Here is a 26,841-nt window from a genome sequence, read left to right on the forward strand (position 1 = left end):
GCACCTAGACTAGTGGCTTCCCCTGCTAATGGCAGATTCTGTTGTGGCTGTCTGACCTGCCCACCATGGGTTCCTTTAAACACATGAGCAGCACTGGGTGTCCCTTACCTGTGCAATGATGCCCTGCTTGCTAGGTATATGTCTCCCTTCTTCCCCAACTCATCTGAAGTAGCACAATGTCTATCAGCTAACCAGATCCTCATGTCCTCAGGCAAAGTGCTAAGGACTTGTTTCCTCACCAAAAGGTCTGCCAGCCCTTCAAAAGTGATGACCTGAAATCCACTCACCCACCTATGGAAATAAGTGCTCACTTCAGCAACATATTCACACACACTTTCATCTGCCTTGCGTCTATGCTCACAAAACTTTTTCCTATATGTTTCAGGTGTTAGCTTAAAAAAACTCTAATAGACAGTTTTTTACAGCAGTAAAATCAAAACATGCAACATCAGACATTTTAGACAATACAGTTACAGCTTTACCATGGAGTAAGGGGGTCAGGAACTGTACCCAGAGCCTTTGGTTAACACTATACTGTTTGCATACTCTCTCAAACATATGAATGAAACTATCAAAATTATTCCCCTTTTTAAACTGCATAATAAATTTACTGACCTGTTGTGCTTCTGGGGTCCTGTTACTCCCTTCCCCATTACCTCCATGACTCTGGTGAAGCATCAGCATTTCTCTCTCATGCTTCCTCTGCCTCTCCTTTTCCTCAGCTTCTTTCTCCAAATGCCTGGCCTCCAACTCAAGTCTCTTTAGCTCCAGATGGAGTTTTAAGTCCTCTGCAGAAAGGTTGAGCTGTCCATCCTCCTAGGGTATTATATCTCCACTGCCAGTCTGATTGTCCTCCTGGTTTCTGTTTTCTGGTGCAGCTGAAACCAAGGCTGCAATCAGGTCTGCCTTAGTCAGGTTTCCCTGCACCAGTCTCGTGGCCTGGCACATCTCAGCCAGCTGGCTCCTTGTCAGCTTCCCATACTCCTCTGCTGACATGCTGCCTGCTCACCCTGACTAACTAAGCTAATAAAATAAATAAAACAATTGTGATCTGAACTCTGAGTATTCACTGCGTGGCTGTCTTAGAGTACAAAACACCTTCAAAGCTCACTGTACACAAGCTACAGGAAATCACTCTACCCACACCACTACAAGCCAATTAATATTTGCCAACCAATTAATATGTAGTGTGGATATCCCACCACTGCCAAACAATTAATATGTGGGGTAGATATCCCACCACTGCCAAACAATGAATATGTGACACCCATACCCTGGCCCAGCAATCAAGGAGCCTCAATCCTCAACACTAACACCAGAGAGGGCGTCTCATATATGAAGAAAGGATAACAAATATACATATTAAAGTGCAATTTCCCTTAAGAGCACACAAAGATCACAGTCAGTCCAGGGCTGGTCAGTGCCTTGCTCCCCAGGTCCCCAATAAAACTCCCCACTGGCACAGCTATAGGGTCCAGATCTCAGCCAAGCTGGGCAAGCTAAAACCTCAAGCACCCTCTCTGGACAACCAGTGCTTCATGTCCCTGCCCAAGTAGCTGACACACACTCACACACACTTTGAGATAAGAGTTTATACAACCACACAGACACTCCTGGGAATGGCTGGCAGAGGTTCTCCAGCTGTGCCCCTATCACACAGACTATATGGTAGCACCACCTGCCACCACCCAGCTAATATTTATCAGCTACTCAAAGGCCCTTAAAAGGGTGTCCAATTATTACTGTACAATATTATTATCCAATTGGTAGTATAACTAAACAGTCAAGGCTTATTAGAGTGACTTGGTACAATAATCACTATAAATATGCAATGTACTCTATAGCTTAAATTAACTCTACACAAAACAGCCACCACTGAAAGATTTTAAAATATTTAATAATAAATAATAAAAGCACAAGACAATACTTCTTACGACATAGTGCTTAGTCAAGAGTTCAGAGATCATAGAGAAATACTTAAAATAATTCAGTAATACAGTTCTGACATCACAGAAAACTGCTTAGTCTAATCTTTCTAGTTTCTAGCTATTTCTAAAAGAAAACACAAGTCTAAGATAAATTACATATGAGCAAGACAGTGTTGTGAGTTGGATGGTCAAGACAAACATGCATAATAATCTCTGGTTCTCTCTGTTTAAATTGAAATTGCAGTTCTGATTCACATTACATCATTCTTCACACTTTCCTGGGGGTTCCCAGGCTACACATTACATTATTCTTCACACTTCCCTGGGTTCCCCGGCTAACAGAAACTGCATTTGTATTCTTAACATCTCCTTTTGTTATCTTGCAGCTGGTCAGGAAGCAGAGCAATAAAATACATTTGCATGTTTAAATTTACCAATTTAACTCTTGGTTAAAACAATAGAAAAAATGTCTTCATCTAGACCCTTCTGCACCACTGTCTACATCAAAGGGTCACCACACGTTTTACTTTGGTCAGTAGAGTGCACTGTTGTCACATTTATTTCCAGTTCCACATATAACACTATTTCTTTACATTTAAGACAACAAGCCTGTAGTTTACATTCATATTTACAAATGACAGAATTATCTGCAAAATTCTATCTGGCTAGGCTGGCAGCCTTAATCTATCTTTACCCACTCTTCACAGCTAGTAATAGTTCATTGAATTTATGAATCACAATTCCATCTAAGATAAAAAATTATTGGCTTAACTTTTTCCATGTTCAGGGAAGATTGTAATAGTCCAAAATCTGGGTTATTTGGCATTAGACCTCTTGTTAAGATCCATTCAGGTTCCTGCTTTAAAATGGTGAAAAATCCTGTAGGAGTTATATAATATGAATTATATTTACTATCTAACAATGATTATTAAAATAGCATTTTGTTTTGTTTACTCTCAAAAAATAAATGTATAAAACATATATAAGTACCTCTTAAACTTTGGTTTTTGGAAACACTGTGTGGCATTCTCAAAAAAAGTTCCAGGCCTGCTTGCTAACTAATATATGATTCCTGCGATCACTGTTCCTTATGAAGTAGTCCACCCGCCACTATGAGGTGAGCCCTCCATCACAAATGTAGTCCCTGGAGGGCCTCCACAATGACCTTAACAAAGTAGGCAACATTTTCACTTAGTCATGAATTGGGATAGTTTAGCAAAGAGTGTCTTTGCTTTCTCAGTTGAATTTACTGCTGTATATTATGGTTGTTGTACTGGAATGTTAACCTCACAAGATATGCCATCATAAACATAATTTTTAAGAACATTAAGTTAGCACAATAAGAGGCCAACTCTGGCCTTACATTGTTAATTGTAATTAGAAGGTCTTGCGAAAGACTAATTTTGTAACCGTTAAAAAATAAATTTCTTTTACTTCTTGCAGCCCTTAATTAATGTTACATCATGGCAGTTAAGATTTTTAGTATCAGTCAGTTTTGGTTTGCTGTTGTCTTGCAATTTCCATCACCCTCAATGATCCCTTTCTACTGTAATGTTATTTGTTTGAGGCACATTATCAAGTAGTTGTACAAATATTTGTTTGAAAATTTCTCTTGGGTTATTGTATTCTTGTCTTTAAGGTAATCCTCTGATTATTATATCATTCCAGTGGCTTCTGGCTTTAAGGTCAGTAATTTTATTTTAAGGGAGTTTATTGTTTCTCTTTGGTGATTGATTGTGTGTTCCACTTTAATTATTCTTTACAGTCCAACTTTAGTGTGATGTCAGCCAAAGCAGCCTGTATGTCTGTAAGTTGAGAAGTGATGTGATCCACTGTTTGTTGTAATGGAGATAGCACTGATTTAAGTTCATTCATCATGAGGATTCTTTCCAGTTTATTTTTAGCCGATGGTTGTTTTCTCTTATTTGCGACTGAGTTTTGACCATTTATGGAAGGATCCTTTTTTGGGAGTCAGAGTCACTGTGAATTTGGTTTTGAAGGAATTTGAAGGTCCATATTCTCTGCTTCGTGAGCATTAGTATGATAGCTTAAGATAACTCAAGACGACTTATGATAGCTGATAATATATATATATATATATATATATATATATATATATATATATATATATATATATATATATATATACATATGTGTGTGTGTTTGCGAGTATATAAATATACATATATATATATATATATATATAATTTATTTAACATTTGTTTACCAGGAAAGTCTGACTTGGAACAAAGCCAATTTTCAGCAGAGGCCTAGGGAGAAACAATCCAGATGCATGTCTTTGTAAAGTGGGAGGAAACACACACAAATGCTGGGAGGACATGCAGACTGCACACATAAGGTACTCCAGCCAAGAACCGAACTGGACAGCTGCTTGCTGTAAAATGCTACCACTGCACCACTGCAGTGGAATATATATATATATATATATATATATATATATATATATATATATATATATATATACTGGATATACATAATTTGAGCCTTTGCATTATTTACCTACTTTAGTACTTTGTTTCAGCAGATGTTTGACTGATTAGCAGTGTCTTTGTAGTATTTCTTCCACATGAGTCACACACTCTCTTGTAGCCCAGCTACACTGTCGAGCAAAAACAAAGACAAATCTTGTCTGTGTCCAGTTTAAGATAATTTGATTTAATTAGATGTCTTCATTGATTCTCTCATTGATTTTCACTTGCTTGCTTCTTTTTATTTCAAACACATATTGCAGTTTTTGAATTAGCATTATCAGAGCTAGTCATGAATAAATGATTATGCAAATGACACCATCTTGTATCCCCCATGGTATGCATTTTCTGGGTACTGTGAACTCCCAAACTCAAAAGAGTGACATTTATTGACTTCAGTCCTCCATTATTTGCTAGAAAACTACCAATTTTATGAGGTACAGACTAAAAATGAGGGAAAAACATGACACCAGCTACACATGTGAACCATCCACCACCACTACCCTCTCATCGTCTGTAACATATGACATTTGATAGGAAACAAAAAAAATATGACGTACAGACTAGAAAGCAAGCAAAAATCTGGGCATGTCTCATCTTTAACAGTACTGTGCAATACTGTACTATAATTTACAGAAAATCAGAAGTGAGAAAGAAAAGTTCCAGAGCACCCCCAGCTCTCTCAGCCTCCATGCACTGCCAGTACAACCACACAGAGACACAAACAGTTCACACATCACTCCTGCAAAGAAAAGGCAAACTACCATTGCATTCTTACGGCAAAGACACACATCAGACCTTTCAACTGACCTTATTTTGAAGCAACGTGCACCTATTTTCTAGCCTGGTTTAGCACTACACACGATGCACCTACTTTTGGTGGTATTGCTCATTTCAGGCTTGATTATCCCTTCACACAATTTTCTGAACCTCTCTCATCACAGGTGATTTTTGAAGCTATCAAGTACACAGAAAACCATATTATATGAACATACTACTGGCACCAATAATTTAAAGAAAGAACACGCATCTTACAGCTCCCATTTTCTGCAGCAAAAATAAATGACCTTGTGTGGTAGAATTCTGCAATACTGATCATTAAATTCTACAAGTGCTACACTCACACCAATAAAGAGGATGCACCTTTTACATTTCTTATTATCAGAAGCAAAAACAAATGAGCTGGTTTGGTATAATTCTGCAATACAGATCATAATACTCCAACACCGCATCTTTGATAATAGGCTTATATTTTTCCACCATTTTTGTCACTCTATTTTTTAAATATGTTTTTGAATATTATGCCACATTTCTACTGGAAGTGGGAAGATTTATGTTCAAAATGTTTTTAAATGTCCACGTTTAGCTGGATGCATTTACTTCTGAAGGGGCCTTTATAGCTATTTTTGATATATGTAGGTTGAGCAGTATCACTCATTCTAAATGACAAGCTCATGCTCATTTTAACAGACAGGCTTCCCTTAGTGTTAGCAATGTAAGGATGAAAAGCTGTACATTGTAAACTAAAATTTATTTATTTATTCCAGTTTGATGACCGGGGAGGTCCACTGGGCTCAGAGAGCCTGTTTTCAGTGGAGGCCCGGGAAGAAAAGCTCCAACAATACATAGTTACATGAATAATTACTAAGAAACTTTGCATTACTGACAAACAGGTAGCATTCATAAAGAAACAAACAATTACAATTTTGTTTAGATGTAAAAGACAGGCAAATGGCCTTGAGGCTAGATTTTACAGTATAGTTATTTACACATAATACAAATGAGCAAGGTTAGCTAGGTGAGAGGTTAGCCAGGAGTAAAAGTGGAGGAGACCTTGAGAGGTATGGGATGAGTGGTGGGAGAGTGGCTTAATGGTTAAGGTCTTTGCCTTACAAATGCAAGTTACAGGGTTTGAGTCTCACAAGGGATAATTGGCTAGGCTTAAAATGGCTCACAAGGGCAGTTAGCCTAGTGCTAATCTATGAATCTAAGAGTACAGTTGCATTTCCTGTTCGAGTAAAGGTGAGAATGAAGAAGAGTTTGAAAGTTTTCAAGGTTATCGAAGGTCCTAAGAGTGGAGAGAAGAGCATTCCATTTTTTGGCTAAGGTGAAGGAAAGCAGAAGTTGACCAGCTGGGCGCTTGGGTTTATGAATGGTGATTAGGTTTTGGTGGGTAGATCTAAGTGTTCTATGGGGAGTATATGGTTGTAGGATATTGAATAGTGCAGGGCACTTGGTAGGTTGGAATAGTAGTCTATAGGCAGTCGTGATTTGGAGAAAGTCAAGTTGGTTATGGAGTTCAAGCCAGTTTAATGAGTGAAGGGAGGAACAGTGATGAGAGGAAGATTTGGCTTTGGTAGCAAATTTGGAGATTTTATTGTAACATACTTCTAGTTTGCAGGATAATGAGGAGGATAAATTAGTAAGCAGAGAGGCGCCATACAGTAGAGAAGGAAGGAGATAAGTAGTGGCTAGAGTTAGTCTGGTAGCAGGAGAGAGGAAGTGGTTGCTTCTATAAAGTAGGCCGAGTTATTTGTGGGTTTTCTTTATGTTTAGCTGGACGTGAGTATAAAATTTTAGGTGTTCATCAATGGTTACACCAAGAAGTTTGGCGGAGGGAACGACCTCTAAAATGGAGTTTTCATGGCTGGTTATTTGGAATGAGTTTTTATCAATAGAGGAGGACTTAGAAGGAGAGAATAGAAGGATTTTAGTTTTGTTAGCATTTAATGAGAGGTGATTTTGGAGCATCCAGTTTTCGGTAGTTGAGAAGGCTGTTTGTGTCAGTAGTTGGAGATCTATTAAGTTGGAGACACAGCAGATCAAAGTAGAATCGTCAGCATATTGAACAATTTTAGTATTGGGTATGGCCTTGTAAAAGTCATTAATAAAGATGTTGAATAGAATTGGGCCAAGTATAGATCCTTGGGGTACTCCAATGGGGGTAGGATGGAAGGCGGAGGTGCCCTGGCCCCATTTGACAGCCTGGGACCTGTCAGAAAGATAGCTGGAGAGCCAGGAGAGAGTTTTGTGGGAGAGATTGAGATTAGACAGATGATTTAGAAGGTGGGTGTGGGAGATGGTATCAAAAGCTTCAAATAAGTCCAGCAGAACTGAGGATACTAAATTACCGGAGTCACAGGCTAAATTGACAGTATGTAAGAAGGAGAGAAGGGCGGTGTTGGTACTATGTCCTGGGCAGAAGCTGCATTGGGTAGGAGAGAGTAGCTGGTGTTTGGTAAGGAATGGCAAGAGCTGAAGGTGGATGCATTTTTGAAGGAGTTTAGAGAGAGAGGAAAGGATGGCTATGGGGCAGAAATTAGATACGTTACAGTTTTTGCCACCCTTGTGAAGTGGAAGAATATATGCAGAGCACCATAGTTTGGGTACATAGGATTCAAGTAGGGATCTATTGATCAGGATGCTAATAGCGAGAGCAATACCATCTGAGGCTATTTTTAAAGAGGAGGAGGGAATGTTGTCGGGGGCATTGGAGCAAGGCTTTAGTTTAGAGAGTAGTTTCTTTATTTGTTAGGTGGAGATGGGTTTGAGTTTGAAAGTAGGGGGGAGAGTAGAGAGAGGATGTTTGGTTGGGGTGTGGTTGAGGGTTGTTGTTGGTAAAGGTCTTCGTTAGCTCAGCAATAGAAGTGGTGAAGAAGGTGTTGAATAGTGAGGCAATTTCAAGGACATATTTGCTGGTGTCGGGGCAGGGATTGTTTTTAGTACCTGGCCTATGGAGAAAGTTGATAGAGTTCCACAATTTTTGGGGTTTTTTTTGCATGATTTGTTTGCATTTTGATATAGGAGGACTTTTTATCTTTGATAACTTGTTTTTTGGCAAGGTTTCTTAGTTTATAGAGTGGGTATCAATTTTGATTGAAAGGGACAATATGAAAAAAGACAAACTTGTTGTGGAAACTAAACAAGTTTGTGAGCAGTTAGGTTTAACATTACCTCTAATTCGACTCTAGAAAATTTCCTTTTAGGTATTAATATGAAATTAATGAATTATGAAAAAGACCTAGTGGAAAGAAAAAAATCAAAGCTAACAAGAGACATACGGGATTACGAACACAAGAGCCTAACCATCAAAGAAGCCGAAAAAGAGTGTCTCCTTTCAAAACCTCAGAAAAGTTCACAAAAAAAAACTTCCTGTCTGGTAAGAGCAGGGCATCATCATGGGTAGATGGACATAACTTACATAGTAGCTATGTGATTAACTTGTCGAGTTATAAACTTGACAATGTTGAGTTATCTATCTTAGAAAAGGGTCTTAAATTTGTACCCACTTGTGTACCTAAGAAACATGAACTTAAAATTGAATTATTCCAGTTATGTCGTTGTATTTGAGGAACTTTTAGGGTTAAATAATACCACTGCTACTGATGTTAACTATGAGGCTACTTCCATACCTGATAGTGATTTGGAAAGTGATGAAAGTTTTTATTCATGTATATCGAGAGGAAGAAATGCAATGCTTTTATATGATTACTCATATGCTTAAAGGTACAAGTTATTTTCTCCCCCCATGTAAAAATCCTAATATATTAAAATTTGAATCGTTGTTAAATATAATGTTAGATAAAGAATTAGAAGGATTTGTTAATAAAAAGCATGTCTATAACTTAACAAAAATGGAATGGGAAAGATTACAGCGACTAAGCAGGAATAATAATATAATTTTCAAACCGGCAGATAAAGGGGGAAAACTTGTTATATTAAATTCCTGCGATTATTATAGCATGTGCATGCAACATCTTGATAACAAAAATGTGTATTGTGAAACAAATATAAATTTCCTAAGAAAGGCAGAAAAAGATTTTAATGCCTTACTGCAAAAAGGTGTTAGGTTACATTACTTGACTAAAACAGATGTGGACCGAAAAATAAGCACTAAGAATAATAAAGTTGCAAGGTTTTTCTGCCTACCTAAGATTCATAAAAACTTGAACCGACCACCTGGCCGGCCTATTGTTTCAGCTTTCGGCTATTTCACTTACAATCTTTGTACTTTGTTGCATGAAATATTGATGAAACAAGTCTTGTTGTTACCTTCATATATACAAGACTCATATGACTTCCTTCAAAAGATTAAGGACATATATTGGTGTGAGGGTATGTATTTCATTACTGTAGATGTAGTGAGTCTTTACACTAATATTTCACATATTTTGGGCTTGGAAGCTATAAAATTCTTTCTTGGCGATAGCCCTAAAACTTATTATATTTTGGAATTAGTTGAATTTTGTTTAATGAATATTTTTTTTGAATTTAATGGCATTCTCTATAAACAGTTAACAGGTACTGCTATGGGGGCTGCTTTTGTGCCAGCCTATGCAAACTTATTCATGGGAATGTTTGAAAATGAATTTCTTTACAGATTACCATTTTTTAAAAATAATGTTTTGAAATATTATAGATTTATTGATGACCTTATTTTTATTTGTAAAGGTAACTTTGATGCATCTGTAGGCTTTATTGATGCATTGAATAATAATAAATTTGGTATTAATTTTAGTGATGTACAACGAGGATGTCAAGTGCATTTTTTAGATATTTCTCTTAAAGGTAACAATGGCCACCCGATACATACTGGCATTTACAGAAAGTTTGATGAGATTAGACAGCCATCCCTTATGGAGAATTCCTCAGAATAAAGAGACTAAATTCTGACATTGAACTGGCTTATAATGAGGCACTTAGAGTAGCTGAGATATTTAATGCTAGAGGATACAATCCAGTAAATATAAATTTAATCAGGAAAAGATGTTCTTCTTCAACTATTAATAAATTAATTATGAATTATTGGAATTATTTTTGGTACATAGTATTTACAAAAACCTTATACTAAAACAAAAAGAACAGAAGAAAGAAAAAGAACATGTTAGGGGGGTAAAAAATAACAAAGTCAATATTTTGATTATGAAGTATGGGACTTTACAACGTCTTGTTTAAAACTTTATATATTAATATATTGATTTAATTATTTAATTGATTAATTGATTGATTGTTTTACTTTGTATATTGGTCAAGTGTTTTTTTTATGCTTTTATGTCTTCTTCTGTAAAAGGTGTTGAGAGGCGCTTAGAGAAAGGATTTGTTTCAACTGAATAAATTTTATCTAAAATATATATATATATGTATATTAATTATTTGATTGTATAATTGATTTGATTGATGATTTTGTATTTATATTTGTATATATTGTCAAGTGTTTTATCTTATTTATTGTCTTACTCTATAAAGGCTGTTGGAGGTATGAAGAAAAAGTTTGTTTCAACTGAATAAATTTTATCTTTTTGGAAGATATAAGGTTTCTTAGTTGTTTGTATTTAAGTAAGATGTATGGTTGTTTAGTTTGGAGGTCTGTTTTCCAGGTTTTATCTCTTTGCAGCATAATCTTTTTGGTGTCTTTGGTAAGCCACGGGGTGGTATTAGTTTTTACTCTTTTTGTTCTTACTGGAGCTAGGCAGTTAAGGACATCTAAGAAAGTTGAATTGAAAAAGTCAACGGCTGAGTCTGATGGAAGAGTTTTCAGGGGGTTCCAATTGGTATTCCTGAATGAATCAGTGAAAGTAATAGGGTTAAAGTTAGAGAGGTTCTGAGTGTGGATAAACTGGTGGGATTGTAGGGGGTTGAGGGAAGCTCGATGGGTGAAGGCAGGGAGGTGGTCTCCTAATGGGTCTGGTATGATACCAGATTGTATCACTTTATTGGGATGAGATACTAGGATCCAGTCTAGTATGGAGCCTGAGGGGGTTGGTTTTGTTGGGTCTAGTGATGATGTTAGTAAGTTGAGTGTAGTTAAATAGATTGATTGACATGGTGGAGTTAGGGTTGTTGATTTTGTTCCAGTCTATATTTACATCACCCAATATGTATGTTTCCAGTTTAATATTTGAGATGGCCCAGGACAGGATGTCTTCCAAGGTGTTGGTGTTGTTACCTGGAGGAATATAGAGGGAAATGAAGCAGATGCTTTTATGATTGTTAATTTTTAGAAGGCCTGCTACAAGTTCAGCATTATTGAAAGAAGGGATGGGATTAGGATATGGAGTAAAGGACAGCTGGCTGGAGTAGACTAGTGCAACACCACCACCTTGAGTACTTGGGCGGTCAGATCGAAGTGATTGAAATCCAGGGGGAAGGAATTCAGAGTCACTTATGTAAGGTTTTAGCCAGGTTTCAGAGATGGCTACAATGTCAGGTGAGTTGTGAGTGAGCCAGGCATGAAAGTGGGTTGTTTTATTTTTTAGGCTTTGGGTGCTGATGGTGAGGAATTTGAGGTATTTATTGGTGGAATTATTGTGGGAGCTATTGTGGTTAGTAGGAGAGAAGTTTGGTCCTGGATTAGGGTGAATGTCACTGGCTAAGCAAAGGTAAGTGAGATAAGGAAAAAGTTGTTTTGGTTTGTACTTAGTTAGAAGTGTCTGGTAATGAAAAGATCTGGGTTTGTAGTATTTAGTAGTGATTGGGAGAAGTTTTACTTTGAAGAAGAGGTAAGGGTGGGAGGGAACTAAAGAGGCTGAGATGTTCTGGAAGTGTGTTGTGTGGGGGAGGTGGGGAGACAGATGTGGAGGGTGTAGATGGAAGTGAGTATAGGAGGTGGCATGGTATAGAGGAAGTAGAAGAAGTATGAGGATGGATGTGGAAATAAAGGTTTTAGGAGTAGGAGAGTGCATGATAGGTGGGGCCTGTTGGCTGTAATAGAGAGGAGGTTAAGGGACTTAGGAGGGAAGGGGTGAGGTAGTGAGAGGCAGGTGGGGTGGAGGGAGAGTGTTGAGGATTGGTCGGTGGAGAGAGGGAGAGATGTTAGGAGGAGAATAAATGTAGGCGCACTGGGGTGGGTGAGATTTGGGGATGGGGTAGTGGAGTGAGCCCGCAGGGTGAACGGAGTGGGTCAGAAACAAGAAAATGGAAGAGCAAGTCAGTGAGGAACAATCAGTAAGGTGAGTAGTAAGCACAGAGCAGCAAGGCTCAGGAGTAAGGTGCAGTTCTGCTAAGAGAGATTGAGGGAGAGAAGGGAGGTTACAGAAGGTAGGGCAGGGCAATAGAGCAAGTAGGACAGAGAAGCATCCAGTAGCTTGATTTACTTTACAATAAAGTATTTAAAAAAGGTTAATGCTGCCATCTAGTGGACAGATCAGTTAACAGCAGAGGAGGGCTAGGCACCTACGAGGGGTAAGGGACTGGAGATAGCAGGTTGAGCGGGCTCTGCGGTAGGCCACAAAAGTACCTCACGAAGAGGATCCTAGACCTTAAACACATGTCCTACATGGACAGAGTCAAAAAACTCCAGCTATTCTGTCTCATATCTTCTACTAAGAGGCAATCTCTGCTTGACTTACAAAGCCATGTCTGACCAAGCTCTGTTAGAAATGCTACATCTTAAAGCAATCTCAATCCCTTCACAAAACACACTCCAGAAATATCAACAGAACATGCTGGAGGAACAGGTTTCTAACCCAGAGACTGCCCATGCTCTGGAATAGACTTCCCGTACATGTCAAGCAAAACACCTCACTGGCCCTCTTCAAGAGAAATCTTGATGAGTGGATGGGAAATAAAAAGTTCACCCTGGGGAATCACTCCAGCGGCTCTACTTGATAGAGGTACTGGGAACTTAAGTCGGGTGGCAAGATGCCAGGGCACTTCTATGGGCTAGGCTTGCAAAAGCTTCAGGGACATTAGCCTAGTACACACCTATGAACCTATGAACCTAAGTACTGTAAGACAGAAAGTAGCTCTATGATAACACTAACTGGTATCAATTGATATGTACCATTCATTCATTCATTCATTCATTCATTCATTCATTCATTCATTCATTCATTCACAGACTATCATATGAGTGAAGCGATACTTTACTGCCCAGAAATGGCTTAAGTATGACTGTTAAATGTCAAATAAATTGCCTTGATCATTTAGTTATATATCTAATAAATGGTGTTAAATGCTCCTGCTGTTACACATCTGTCTTTCTTTCATACATTCATTGCCTAATTATCTACTTAATCCAACATAGGGTCATGGATGAGACATAGTATATATTGACACTCAGTGGGTACAGGTAAAGACAATCATTCTGAGTAGGTCACCAGCTTTTACAGGAGATATGTGTGTGTTCATGCAGAGAAGGCACCTCAACCAAGAAATTAACTGAAGCCTTTCTGCTTTTGAATTTGTCTTATTCATCATGGTATTGCTTCTTTATAGTTCTAAATTATCTTAGCCTTTTACAGATAGGATATTGCCTGATTTCTTCTTAATTAATGACAATTATGTGCTTTTTCATTGATACAAATATGAACATAACATGAGAATTAAGTTTAAAAAAGGTTAGTAGCTATTACATTTACAACAGGGAAAACAAGAAACAAATGAGACTTAAGCCAATATTTTGCATCTGATAAACTGTGAAGGCCACAAAGTAGTACTACCATTGACTTTATAAAAAGAATAGGGCTAAACACATATCTGAAGTTTCAATGGAAAAGTGCCATGGGGAACACAACTACTGCCCTCTTATCCTTCACTCACACCATTGCTGAGGTCCTAGATAACAATAAACTCATATCTTGTCTCTTCCTAGACCTTTCCAAAGCTTTTGATACAGTCTTCCAACCCCTACTGCTATCCAAACTCGCTAATCTCAAACTCTTCCACCTCCCTTTCCTGGTTCTCCAGATACTTATCCTGCAGAGAGCAATCTGTTAAATGATTCTCATCCTTCTCGTCTTTCATTCCTGTCCCAACAGGAGTTCCACAAGGTTCCATCTTAGGTTCCCTTCTGTTCAATGTCTTCACCAATGATCTCTGTACATCTTGTAAACAGTCCTCCCTCATCCAATACGCTGATGACTCAACCCTCATCTCCATTTCTAACAATATCTCAGAACTCCATACCCTAACCCAACATGCCTTTCTATCCACTGAACAGTGGTTATCTGATAACCTACTGATCCTTAACCCTAAGAAGACTAAACTCTTGCTCTTTCTCCCCCGTTCTCTTACTGACCATAAATCCACCTTTACTATTACATCCTTTAACAATACAATAATCCAGCCCGAAACCCACATGAAACTCCTGGGAGTCATCATCGATGATGAACTCAAATTTAACTCGCACATAACTCAGTGTATAAAAAAGACTCACCAGAAACTTGGTTTACTGTATTGCAACAAAAAATTTCTAACCCCTAATGCCAGACTCTCCCTTGCTCGGGCACTCCTCCTCCCCTCCCTACTATATGCTGCCCCCGTTCTTATTAACATTCAGGCTCCAACCTTGAATAAACTTCAACAAACTTACCATAAGATAGCTAGATTTATCACAGTCTTCATACAATACACATCACTGCCTTGCCCTAAACTCTCTCCAATGGCTTGAACTCCCTCAAAAGCTACTGCTATCACAATTTTAAATGTTGCACTTCATTCTTTATAAACCTTTATAATGTCCAGCTCTCTCTTCCTTTGTCTCTATCTATTCCCCAACTCAGACCCTCCGTACCTCAAACCAGCAATTATTAGACACCTACCAACCCAAGAAACAGTAGTCAGACTTCTATATAAATACTCTGTTGCCCATGCTTGGCACACACTTCCCCTTGACATACATACATACCATCACCCACCCATCACACTTCAAAAATGAACTCAAACTTCTACTACTTAACTCCAAAACTTGCCCTTGTCAAGACCCAACCTAACCTCCATATACCCCTTATATAATTCTAAATAATTCCTTCCCTTTCATATATTTCTGTTCTAAGCAGATACTTGCTGTACTCAATTCATTTATGCTAATGGAAAAAGTCTTTTGTAAATATGTAAATATATTGAAATTGTTATTCTCTGTATAAACTTTATGTGTATTATCTTGTGCATGCACTCTATTTTGTTTCTTTAATTTTCTGTTTAACATTTTTTCTCTGTAATTCTTCTGACTTAAATATTCTAATTACTGTAAATTACTGATAACTGATTGTGTATTTAGAGCTTTTTTCCACGGGTCTCCACTGAAAATGGGGCCACAAGCCCAGTTGGACCAACCCGGTTAACAAATGTCAATAAATAAATAAATAAATAAATAGAAATAAAAACACTTTAACGATCACAAACATTCTGAAAAGAGGAAACAACAAAGTCTGGATAATCAAGCTGCTTTACTTTATAGAATTACAAACTCTTGGTACCTTAGCAATTCACTTAGCAAGGCAGCTACCACAAGTATCTGGCAACATGCAGAGGGAACTAAGGCTATGCGCTATTAAAAAGTTGGTCTCTGTAGTTCAGGGTTTGAGTCTGTCACTCTTCAGAGAGATATGTAGAGAGACATGGTGGCAGAGATTTCTGTGCATGTGTCATATGCAGAACAGACAATTGTCTTGAATGGTATCTTGCCTTCACCAAGAATGATGCCAAGATACAAAGATAAGTTAATTAGATAATTAATTCATAGGTTCACAGGTTCATAAGGGGTTGCTAGGTTAATGGCCTAGAGCCTTTATAAGCCTAGCCATGTAGTACCCTAATTGACCATAATTAGATGGTTATTGTTAGCAGAGCAATTTTGTGATCAGCACCAACTGCCCCTATCCATGAGGGACATAGGTGCCACCCCCAGGGTGAATTTTTGTCCCCCTATCCAATTGTCAAAGTTGCAGTTAAAGATGGTCATTGAGGAGCTCTGCTTCATGTGAAGTGAGAGCTTACTCCAGAGGAGTGGCAATCTCTGGGAGATATAGCTGTCTCTGCAACATGTTTTGTTAATGTCATAGGCTAGGTTGGTATCCCTGGAGTGAATAACTCTTGTCCCATTTGATTTGCAGATGTGCAACATTTCCATTAGGGCAGGGTCAGAGACTGCTCTATATGCTAGGCACAGGTCTTCTGTCAGCAGACTGTATGATACAGACTATAGTGACAGGGCTTTCAGTATTTTCATGTAGGTCATGCTTTGGAGGTACTGGATTCTCTTGGTTAGAAACCTCTGTGGTCTCTCCAGTAGCTGCAGGTGTCTGATGAAGTACATACAGAAGGGAGCATTGTACTCAATTAGTGATCTGATAAGGGTCAAGTACAGTGGAGTTATAACCTTTTTAGTCTTGGATGTGATAACCTTATTTATGAGTTGTGCAATATACAAGGCTTTCCTTACCACTGTGGACTCATGGTCATCGAAGGTTAGATTGCTATCGACCAGTATTCCCATGTCTCTCACCACTGGGTTATAACTTGGAGGGCTGTTATCTATATCATAGTTAATAGGGGCTATTTCTTTTCCAAAGGGGACAATGAAGCATTTTTTGCCTTTAGTTTTAGTCTGTGATTTTGGTACCAATCATTTCTCTGTATCAACCCCTTCTGTAATATGTTAACATTATAGGTGGACTCTATGATTGCCCCAGTTTGTAGACATCTGCAAACTTTCTAAGCCACAGGCCATCTACTCTCACCTGGACTTCAGAGAAATAGATTCCAAACAGTAGAGGGCCCAGAACAGATCCTTGTGGAGCCCCAGTGGTAACTGGTTTGCTGGTGGTGGTGGACTCCCCAACTCTGACAATGTGCATTCTGTCAGTGAGCTAGTTGGCCATCCATCTAGGGACTTATGGGTTAATTTCCAGCTGGGAGAGTTTCTCAATTATCCTGGCATGGGGTATTGCATCAAATGCCTTGGCTAAATCAAGACAGGTGGTGTGTAATGCTTTGCCCTCATTAAGGGCTTTGTTGACATTCTCAAAGAAGTCTATCAGGTTTAATAAGCAAGATCTACCCTTGACAAAACCAAACTTGGTTGGGTTGAGAGTTGTCCTTGTTGATAAGGTCCATGATGATTCTTTCCATGGCCTTGCAGATAAGGCTGGTTAAGCTTATGGGCCAATAGTTCACATGGTCGGTTGATTGACCCGCTTTATACAAGGGGATTACTGCTGCTGTTCTTTACTCTGCAGGAACAAAACCACTGCTGAGGCTATGTTAAATACAGTGCCAAGTAGTTCTGATAGGTCTTGTTTTATATTGTTTAGTAAGTAGCCTGAGATTTTATCTGGTCCCATAGAGACCATGTTTTTGGCTTTGGAGAGTGCTTCTATGACCTGTTCTTTGGAGATTCTCAGTAGAGAACTGGTGTCAGCAATGCTTTGGGGTATGGTTGGTAGGGACAGGGTGTTGAAGCTATTGTCAAATCTGTCAGCTAGCAGGCTGGCAATTTCCTCAGGTTCAGTGTGAGTGGTATTGTCAGCTATAAATTCGTCACACAGCTGGACATTCCCTTTTATGTTTCCGATGTAGCTAAAGAATGCCTTATAATTGCCTTTAGCTAGGGATGCTAATTTAGTCTTGCAACTAGCCTTAGAGGACTTAACAAGACATCTGATTTGTTTCTTCAAGCTGCGGAGGGTACTCTTCCTCTGTTGAGTAAGTTCCCTCTTGTTCTTAAATATCAGTTTCTTTATTTTGTTATATAACTTTTTTATGCTTACAGTCCACTAGGGTGGCTTGTTCTTCCGGTTAGGTACAGCCAAGTCAGGACTCTCACACTGCCAGTCAGCTATCTGGAATTTTGTAAATAATTCTACTTCATTTGTGAATATTGATATAATTTATACAGAAATTAAGCCAAAACAAAAAAAGTCCCAAAGGATAAAGTACTTCTCAGGAACAAAAGCACAAATGTCAGAAACAAATCACAGAAGCCTAAGCACAGCTGTTTGGATCATTAAATTCACCTTGACAGCTGTGTTTGTGCTTCTATGGTTTATTTTTGACATTTATAATTTATTCAGAACTGTATATTATATACTGAGCTTCAAGAATGTAACCACAGCATACCCTGCTGGATCATAGAAGATTAACTTGCAAATCTTAAGAATAGTTGAGGATAAGTTATTTTATAGCTGGGCTATAAACAAGAAATGTTACCACTCAGTTTCAGTGCAGAAGCAGACACAATGTCTAGAGCTAGAAGTTTTAATATTGTCTTGAAAGAAAAGTAATTACGAGGTTTAAAATGTAAAGCATTTTTTGTTTTATGACTTCCAAGATCTGGCCAATATCTGAGAGATATGTATTTCTCACACAGGGATGTTAAATTCTGTTACGTTTCTGTTTAGCCTGAGAACTGAAGTCAGGTGACAAAGAGTGATGTCACCCAAGATAACCCAGCAGTAATGTTTGATATTAATTTGGGGAACTCTCTCAGAGAGAGAGAGACTGAGCATTTTGTATTCTGTCTTGGACCTAGCAAGAGCATCCACTCATCATCATCATCTGCACTTGCCTTTCTAACAGTAAGTAACTAGAGTACTGTAATTTCTCTTAGATATAGATGGGAATATAGTAAAGATTAGTTTAGATGCAATGTTTTAAAATATTTCCTGTGATTTTGAACTGTGAAGTCACTGTGTTGAGTTATTGAGTATTGTCTTGTTCTTTTATTATTTATTATTAAATATTTTTAAACCTATCTTTGTGGCTGATATTTGTGAGACATATTTAAGCTCTTAGAGTACTGGCATATGTATTTGGTGACACTGTACAGGCCACTCCTAATAGCCTGGTGCTTGGTCAAAGTTACCATTTGGATTAATAGTAACATTACACAGTAGGATTGGACACCCTTTGTAAGGGCCTTAAGTAGCTGATAAAGAGTTGGCTGATAGCAGCTGGAACTACCTTATAATCTGGGCAAAAGGGGGAATAGCCAGTAAACCTGTGCCAACCTTCCCTAGGTGTGTGTGTGTGTGTGTGTGTGTGTGTGTGTGTGTGTGTGTGCTTGTATATAAATCAAATCTCAAAGTGTGTGTGTGTCAGCTACTTAGACAGGGACACAAAGCACTGGTTAGAGAGAGAGAGGGTGCTGTAGGTCTTAGCTTGGCCACTCAGCTGATCTCAACCCTATAGCTGTGCAAGTGGGAAGTCTTATTGGGGTTCTGAAGAAAGAGGGAGAAACCAGCTCCAGACTGACTGTGATCTCTGTGTGCTCTTAAGGGAAATTTCACCATACTGTGTGTGTACTTGTCATCCTTCCAATGTGCACGTCCCCTAACTGTTGCCAGTGGTGAGAATTGAGGCTAATAGATCACTGGCCAAGGCAGGGGCATCACAAATACATTTGTTTAAGTGGCTACATAGGGCATTTGTGTACTCCTCTGCATAGGTGTCATTGTTGTCTGTGTTAGGAAAAGATTTTATACCATTGCTTAGTAGGCTATAGTTTGTTCTGGATAAATTGTCAGTTTTTTTTTTGCTCCTGTAGGGGTGTCAGGTCTGATCTTTGCTTCAAATGAGACAGATTTATGGTCTGATCTTACCAGGGAGGGTGACACATGTGGAGTGCCCCCCCCCCATGTTGCTGAGCACTAGGTCTGAGACATTTGAGCGACGTGTGGTGGTGCAGACCAACTGTTCCAGGGTATTTGAATAACAAAATCCAGGAACCTCATAGTGATTGTGATTGTGTTTGTGCTCATGTAAGTCACCCAATCAATGGAAGGATAATTGAAATCTCCAATAACCAAGGTGTTTGGTTGTATACTGAGTGACTCTAGCAACTCTAGGTAGGCAGTGTGCTTCTCCTGATTCATGGTGGGTGACCTGTAGCTGCCAATGATGTGGTAGAGTATTTTACCTATAGTTATTTGGACCTAGAGTAGCTCAAGAGTGTCATACTGCTTTATCATTTTTTTAAGTGTTTTTGGATTTAATAAAGATGAATACACCTACACCGTTGGTTCTTTCATGCTCATTTTGGGGTATGAATGTGTGAAAGGCATTGTAGCCTTGTATGGCCAGATGCTATCTACAACATTGAACCATGAACATTGAACAGGTGACAGCAACTTCCAGTGTGAACATCACTTCCAGGGAGTGCAGTTTACTGTTTAGGCTCCTAGCATTAAGCAGCATGACCTTGGGTTTGTCTCTAGTGGATTTCGTTATGTCAGAAGTTTTGTTGTTTTCACATTGCCTGGTATCATTGTATCATTGTAAGGGATCCAGTATGTGTTGACCTGGAATGAGATAGCAGATAAGACTTCCTATTTCACCACAGATGGCTTACACATTTCATAACATCTATTCTGCATACTGGTTAAAGCCCTTGTTGCCTCTATAGTGTCTTTTTAGGCAGAGTCTCCCAGCTGGACATTCCTACATAGCAAACTCAACCCCAAATATCATTGTGGTCCTACTCAAAGCTAGGTGTCTAAACAGAAAGATGCTATAACTTGAGGCCCTTTTGCTCCTTGAAGATATTTATATCGGTGCAGTTACTGAGACATGTTTCAGTACAATAATGTCAACCCCCCTCCTCTCTACCAGGTATAAAGCCTATCATGCCTTCAGGACCTTGAGTAACTGAGGAGGAATATATGCATTTACCATAAGTACCATCACCTCACATCATATTACCCACAACCCTAACATGGAGCACATGAAGATTCATATCTTTCTATTGCTAGCTACAGATCCTCATCAATGTTCTCCCGAGATCATATAAATTGCCTTACTACCACTTAGGGTCCAAATATCAAACCTAATACCTTCTTGCTAGTGGACTTCAATTACCCAAGCACTGTCTGGTGAACATACAACTCTAAAAATGAACATGCTCAACATTTTTAAGGACTGGCCAATACCAATGCAATGGAGGAAATTTCTAAATTACCTACTAGAGGCTCTAATATCCTTGACCTAGTTCTTATCAATTCCTGCCTGTATCCCAGCATGCATTTCCTCATCACTAGTGAAATCAGAACACAAACCAGCCAAGTTCTATGGCAAGCTTAATGATAGCATTCTGTCGCCAAATACAACCATCTTTATTTGTTTATTTAGATATTTATTGCCATCAGATTACCGAGAAAAGTCTGACTGGAAAGAAGCCCATTTTCAGAAAAGGCCTGGATAAAAAAGCTCCAAATTATTACAAAACATTTTAAGAACAATAATTGTACAATCTTCAAACTAAAACAAAAATATATGCATTTTAATAAATTATAACAAATTAGTGATAATATAAAAATATTGGTTAAGAATCGATACAAGTTATATGACATTTATTTAATATTTATTGAAATTTTAGACAGTTTGTAGAGAAATTAAAGGTAAGTAAGTCTAATACAAACATGAATTCCCATATGAAGTGAGGGAAAACAGGCTTTAGGGACTTCTCCAGGGCAAACTTACTTCAACTTGTAAAAAATCAGTGCAAAATTCCCAGGAATCCCATTTAATGTACCCAACTGAGAGGCCTGTCACATTTCAAATAACTCAAGTATATTCTCCATAGACACCAGTAGTTCCTGGTAAAATCTGTTGTGAAACACAAAAAAATAAACTTTTTAAATTCAGTACAGCTTCCGGCTTGTGTATATATATATATATATATATATATATATATATATATATATATATATATATATATATACATATATATATATATATATATATACATATACATATATATATATATATATATATATATATATAAAATCAACAAAATAATTACCACAGGAATGACACCAGTAAAATGGAAGAGTTTCTTTATTGCAATAAGTGCTTTTGGATCACCCAATCCTTCATCAGATCAATATAAAACAGGTCAGTTAAAAAAAACATTTAAATACTAAAACATATCCAATCAAGAATTAATTTACTGACACACCCTCTCTATCAAGATTTCACACACACCTTCTAAGCCTTCTCCCTTTCAGTGCAGGATTAATTGGTAAGTATACGTTAAGACCTGGAGATTTATATGCCTGCTGCGTACCTATCCAGCACATCTCTGCTTTCTCTACTAGGTTATTAACATCACCCCCTCTCTTGTTGTTAGCTATACTCTGCATCATCCTAAAATAAAAATAATGACCTTCATTCTCTTCAATATGCTTAAAAAGGTTTTTTATTTTACATCCTGCTGCCTAATGTCACTCAGATGTCTGGACACCCTCTCCTTTAGTTGTCTCATGGTTTTACCCACATAAAAGGAGTCACAAAGACCAGCCAGCTCCAGCCACAATAGGGCACATGTGTGGGTCAATGGAATCTTTGTGCACCTTGGGTAGACATTTAAAAATGGGAATGAGGGGATGCATAACATTCAAATAGTTGAAAAGCTCCTCAGTTGTTAGGCAACCTTCCTTCATTGCACATAGAATAAGCCTGTCTCTAGTTTTAATATTTTCCATTTGTGTAATTGTGATAGATTCATATACATCATCTTTCTCTAAGAGAGCTTTAATTTTCTGTGAGTAATATGCCCTGTCCATGAGCACTATACCCCCTCCCTTGTCTGCCGGTCTTATAACAAGTTTGGGGTCATCTTGTAAATCTTTCAGTGCCACCCTCTCCTCCTGAGTAACATTATAAAAATGACATCCTGGTTCTCCATGCAGAGTGGAGATCTCTCACTCACATAAGTAAATAAAAGTGTCTAAAACAGCCTTATATTGAGGTACAAAGACACTAGGTTTCTGAAACAGGGAAATTAAGTGTCCACAGAATTTTTATATATATTCTTTAGCATTGCTTCCCTGCCAAACAATCTAAGGCTCAATAGAACATCCTCCATTTTTGATTTAAAAGTCAGGACAAAATTTAAACCTTTCTTCAGAACATTAGTTAGTGTTTCAGTCAAGCTAAAATTTGATAAATTAAAAATTAATGTCTCTTCACAGGCCAATGTTAATGTTTGACTCTTCAATCTTCTGAGGGATATCTCTCCCTATTTTTCCCTCGACTCAGAGACCGCATCTCTTTCCCCTTCCATACTTCCCTCACTTGGAGTGGTAGCGAGGGAAAAAAACATTTTAGAAACAGTATTAGAAACAATGGCTGTCTTAGGTCTAGATCCACCACCTGACATTCCACGATATTCATTCTGTTACTGTTCTTTTACAGTGGAATCTACCACTGTCATAGTCTCTCACAGAAGTGTGAGAATTTCCAGAGTGAGCCTGAATCTCACTATGCAACTCAATTTGTAAGTTGTTTTCTAAACACTCATTCACACATGTAAATCTTTGTCTCCTCACCCCTTCATATACAGGCTTTTTCCATGCAAATACTTCCCCTTTGCATAAATCAGCATAGTCATTCAGTCAGTCAGTCAATCAGGTCATTGAATTGCAGCCGAAAGCCCTCCAGGTGTAACATCTCTAAGCCACTGAGAACCTGATCACTTTGGGTCCCCTCCCCCCACTTGTGTGAGCAAGGAATCCTCTCACTCCAGCTAAAAGCAACAAAAACTCTAACCAGCAATCATCCAAAAATAGACTGCAGCCCCAGGTTTAACTCCAGAAACCTTGTTGTTGCCACTTGTGTAGTAGCCACTGAGGACCTGATCACTTTGGGCCCCCCCCCACTTGTGTGAGCAAGGAATTCTCTCATTCGAGCTAAAAGCAAAGAAAACTCTAACCAGCAATCATTCAACAATAGACTGCAGCCCCAGGTTTAACTCCAGGAACCTTGTTGTTGCCACTTGTATAGTAGCCACTGAGGACCTGATCACTTTGGGTCCCCCTCCCCATTGTGTGACCAAGGAATCCTCTCACTCCAGCTAAAAGAAAAAAACTCTAACCAGCAATCATCCAAAAATAGGCTGCAGCCCCAGGTTTAACTCCAGGAACATTGTTATTACCACTCATGTAGTGTAGGTGCCAGCTTTTGTGACTACTGTTATGCCTTGTTAAAATCTGTTACAGTCAGCTAGAGTGTATACCCCAGGGGCAACAGCTGCAAAACTTCTTCCTCTTAGCCCACCCCCTCTCAATAGTCATAGCCTTCAGTCCCTTCTCCTCAATGCTTGTTCTTCACTAAACACCAAACAGAGGTGCAAAGTCTCCAGCTGCTTTTATCTTTAGCTACATTGTGTGCAGCAAACAATGAGCAAAGGGGAATACAAATATAAAAGAGAATAAAATCTGCCATAGCAGACTTGTAACATGCATACAACTTCTACCTGTGGTGTATCCTACACATAGTTTTTCTTGGAGAAACCTTCCAGTCCTTGAACAAGGGTGCCTGTATGTTTACCTTATTTCCTTGGCTGTCCTTTGATAATTAGCTAGGTTAGCAGAGTGCCTTGGATTCTCCCCTGCTTACTTTAAATTCCAATTGATGGTTTCCCTCCCTTCCCCACCCCCAAGTGATTACTCAGGTACAACACACCAAAGGTTTTAAAAACCATGGGTGCCATAGTTGCTCTAATTGCAGCTGAAAGCCCATTGGGTGTAGCATCTCTAGTAAGTGTCCCTGGACTAGCTGATAGTTTTTTTAGCTAAGCTCCATCTGGAAGGTGTAGCTCCCCTCCCACCCCCATTCTCACCCATCCCCCATATCATTACTTTTATACCTATCCATACAACCACACCCCCTCACTTCCTCCCAAATCCCCACCCCTCTACTTCCTGTTCTCATACTACCTCCCTTCTTTGCTCCTCCCCACACTTACTTACTATCCACTATTAAAGACTACTATACCTTACTCCCACCCCTTCCTCTCATTCTCTGTTCTACATTCCATAAAATGACATGTCTCTTACACCTCATACTATACTCTTACCTTCTTTACTCCTTATACTCTATCACCTCACCTCCTATTACTCACAATTATCTACTCCCTATTTCCATCCCTCAAAAACCATTCTTAACTCAAGTACTACACCACAACCCTATTAATTTATCCCTCCATCCTTCCCCCCACCACTCCCATTCCTAAAATAAAAATATCTCCCCACTCCCCTTTAAAACAAAAAAAAGTTTACTTACTCAAATTAAAACCCCATTACAAACCTCTACTTCTATCTGGTGACATTCATCCTAACCCAGGCCCTACCAACACTACCCTGAACAATAATCCCCCTGTATCTAAACCTGCCAACCCCTCCAACCCACAAAAATAAGTACAATTCTGCTCTATCAACATCAGGAGCCTTGTAAATAAAGATCAAGAACTCCATGCTTGGATAGCTAACTATACTCCTGACATAGTTACCCTAACTGAAACATTGTTCAAACCACACCATCTGGACAGTGAAATCATCCCTCCTGGCTATAATATCCTTAGATTAGATCGACCTAAAAGAAAAGGAGGAGGAGTCTTCATACTCTATTCTAATTGTCTCTCCTAAATCAGTCCCACACTAGACTTACCCTCCTTCTCACCTACTGAACTCCTACTGACCAACTTCAAACTTAACCATTTCAACACCATAACTGTCACAGCAATCTATATTCCCCCTGGTGATAATATTAACATACTTGAGAACATCCTATCTCACCTCTCACATACCATCCACAATGAAATAATTATACTGGGAGATGTAAATATTGATTGTTTTACAATACAAGCTCCCAACACTACTTCCTGTATAAACCTACGTGGGTTTGAACAGCTAATAACAACCCCAACCTACATTAATAAATCTCATCTACCTAGCTCTCTTCTTGACTGGATATTGGTCTCCCACCCTCAAAACTATCATTACACCCAAACCCTTCCAAATGCTCTCAGCGACCACTGCCCTATAACAGTTACCAGACATACTCCCCACCTTACCAAACCTAACAAATTTATTACCACCCGTTCACTTTCTCATTTCTGTCCTAACTCCTTTATTCAACAACTCTGCAAAATTAACTGGTCTTTCCTCACCACTCTTCCTTTAGATGAAGCTGTCCACTCCTTCAACACTACATTCCTAAACATTCTTAACTCCCTTCCTCCTCTTCGCACAATTAGAATCAAATCTAATACTGATCCCTGCCTCACTAAATCTACCAGAACCCTCATGAAAGACCGTGATAGGATTTGGAAAATGTGGAATAAAACTAGGACCCCTTCTCTTCTTCAGAAATATAAAGAACTCAGAAATAAAATAAAAAAAAATCATCCATTGTGACAAAAAGAACTTCTATGCCAATCCTCCCTCTACTCTTAAATCAGACCCTAATAAATTCCGGAGCTCTATTAAGCAGACTCTTCATCCAGGAAACCCTTCCTCTCCTAACCCATGTCCCAGTGCAACACCTGAAGACATAGCCAACAAATTTAACAATCATTTTATAAACTCAATAACCTCCATAATTAATTTCCCCCAGAAACAACACTAGCACCCCACAAACTCTCTTCCAAACCCTCCTAACTCCTTCTCTCTAAAAGCAGTATCAACTAACTATGTAAAGTCATTACTCTCTAAACTTAAACCTTGCTCCCTATCTGTTGACAAGCTACCCTCTTTCTTCCTGCAGAATGCCTCTGAACCTCTTGTCTATCCTGTATCCATCTTAATGAACCAATCCGTTTCTGAATCCTATGTCCCCACTGTATGCAAGAATTTCTTTACTCTACCCATTGACAAAGGGGCAACTCCTCAGACATATCCAACTTCAGACCAATTGCCATACTCTCT

This window comes from Protopterus annectens, chromosome 11.part0 (assembly GCF_019279795.1).
Source record: "Protopterus annectens isolate FY-2018-M chromosome 11.part0, PAN1.0, whole genome shotgun sequence".
Taxonomy (NCBI): Eukaryota; Metazoa; Chordata; order Ceratodontiformes; family Protopteridae; genus Protopterus; species Protopterus annectens.